The 2,624-nt window shown below is 44.8% G+C and overlaps 1 non-coding gene across 1 annotated transcript; it reads right to left on the reverse strand.

The window, feature by feature from the left end:
• Positions 1–1,456: 1,456 nt before the first annotated feature.
• On the reverse strand, positions 1,457–1,528 carry Trnaw-cca. The gene has a single exon. It is a non-coding gene; the product is annotated as a tRNA-Trp (tRNA).
• Positions 1,529–2,624: the final 1,096 nt, after the last annotated feature.

Below are 2,624 nucleotides of genomic sequence, written 5' to 3' on the forward strand. Positions count from 1 at the left end.
TTAGAAAAATCTTACTTGGAAATATTCATTAGCTTTTTTTTTTTTCCCCTTCAGTATAATTTAGAATCTATAAATCCCTTCTAACAAAGGATCATAAGGTTAGCCACTAAGTGAACGCCCGCTGAGGCGGCTGCCCTGACTCAGAGACATGAATGGGTCATTTGAAAAGTGTTCTTGCCCTGAACAACGTGTCTCTTCCTCAGCGTGGTGTGATTGGAGGTGCCTTGCAGAGTGCGCGATTGGAGCGGGGACAGACCCTTAGGAGAAGGGGCTTTGTGGAGGTCGTCAGTCACTGGAGACGGGGAATTGTCCTACGAACCCTGGGTAGTTCGCATGCCCGCGTTGTAAGGAGTAAGCCCGTCTCTTTTGCTCTTTCTGAGCTTAGTGCTCAAGAAGTGACCCCTTCTCCCACACACAATCCTGTCTAAGCCTTAGGACTTCTGCCAGAGCTCATACTATGCTGTTTGGTGTTAATGTCTTTTTTTCTTTATGAAGTTAACCCCTCATTGTAATGATGAAACTGACTAATGTGAGCTTTTTCAGAAAAACACTTTTGTCTCAGCTTTTATAAAATGTATAATTATTTTGATCTTTGTATAACGGGGAAACAAATTCTTGTCAATTTTTAAATAAGACGAGTTGAAGTTTAAATCTGTTTTTGTAATAAAGAGGAAATTGCAAAGGTAGAATATTATCTGACAACTAGATGTTCTAGAATCTCATTTACTCATATGGGAAGGAGGAGTTTTTATCATTTCACAATCTTGAACATTAGATATTAAAAATGTTTCCAAAGAATTAACCCTTAGAATGTAATGCTAAAAAAGAGATTCACTGACAATAAAAATTTGGAAACGGTGAAGAATCTAATGAACTTAGAGTTTGGCAGTGAATTACTTAAACATGAATTATAGGCTTGTGAATGAATGCAAAAGTGTTTCCTGTTAGTCAGGGAGACTAAGATTTAGACTCTGTTAAAACCTGCGACGTCAGGTAAGCTAAAAGAAATCAACAGCATTAGAAATACGCCAGAAAGCCTTCCTAAACCAGCTGAGTGAAAACAATTCTTTTATAATCGTTTTAATCCCTCTGGGTTTTAAGTCTCTGCTGTGCTCCGCAGCTTGACGTATGGAGGTCTGGAATTGAGGAGCAAAGGTCACCCCATCCCCCAGCCCCTGGAATAAAACTAACCAGGCAATCAAACAAAACTTTTGTTCTGCTGTTTCTCCTTATATATTTATTAAGTGACTTACCCAAGCCAACGGAGCTACATTGCATCTTCTGTGAACTGATTTGGCTCTTGGCTTAATTCCCACAGCAATGGGGGAGGCAGTTTTGCATTTAAGTGGCCAAGTTCCCGGTGGGGTGGAGAAGCCTAGGGTACGACATTTCTACACACTTGAAAAGTGTCGCTAGTTCTCCGAAACAGGAGGCTGTTATGAAAAACAGGTAGAGATGACCCCGACGTGATTTGAACACGCAACCTTCTGATCTGGAGTCAGACGCGCTACCATTGCGCCACGAGGTCCCCAGTGCAGAGCGATTTTTGATCCTCTAAGGCTCCAAGCGTCCTGGCAGCTTCCTTGTGCAACTCCTTCTCCCGGACCTGCGCAGAGTCCGGGAGTCAGTGCTGCAAGACCAGCCGCTGAGGCAGGTCCGGTTCTCAGGGCTGGGAGCAAGGAAAACCGACCCCCAGGTCACACTTAAGATGACTCTGGAACAGCACCAGGACAGAACGCTCCGAGTTGTGTCATTTTTTTCTCTTCCTTCTCTAGCTATAAAACTTAAACGCACTGAAAATTGGAAAACGGTAGCATCATAAAAATTAGCAACCACACCCACCGCCATCAGCGGTCCCCTGCTGACTGCCAGGTGAAGGGGCGGAGCCAGCCCTGCAGCCAGAGCCTTGCCATCCAGGTTGTGGTTTACTGCCACAGGTGCACCCATAAAAACCGTGGTTCTGTCTGAAACGCAGCTCACGTTTAATCATCGGGAGGTTTCCTATCGATCTGCTTTGCCTCACACCTTGCCCTCCTCGTCCTCTAAGGGAATGGCGTGCCCTTTCCAGCATCCACCATCCTGAGGCGTAGGAGGTACGTGCCCTCAGCAGGTCTTATTACTTAGATCACGCGGTTACATGGGGTCCGGTTGAGTTTCATGATAAAGCTACTCTTCTCCCTTTAACAATAATAAACAGCTAGGGGTGGGGATGCTATCCACCGTGCGCATTTCTTCTCGCTCTTGCTGCCACGAGTTGCAGTATCCATTCTGCCTGTAACGACTATTACTGCGGTATTTGACCAGTGGCGATTTTCATCTACATTTATCATTATATTTCTCCTTTGAGAGAAAGCTGGGTTTTCATACTTACATACGTATTTGCACTGGCTAGATTTATGTCAACTTGACACAATCTGTAGTCATCTGAGAGGAGGAAACCTGGACTGAGAAAATGCCTTCATAAGATCAAGCTGTGCCGCAGCCTGCAGGGCATTTTTTTAAATTAGTGATTGATATGGGAGGGCCCAGTCCATTGTGGTGGTGTCACTCCTGGGCTGGTGGGCCTGGGTTCTATAAGAATATTATCTGACATTACTGTAAGGTGGGTAAACATCGCCCCTCCA

Source organism: Mesocricetus auratus, unplaced genomic scaffold, assembly GCF_017639785.1.
Source record: "Mesocricetus auratus isolate SY011 unplaced genomic scaffold, BCM_Maur_2.0 Super-Scaffold_100007, whole genome shotgun sequence".
Lineage (NCBI taxonomy): Eukaryota > Metazoa > Chordata > Mammalia > Rodentia > Cricetidae > Mesocricetus > Mesocricetus auratus.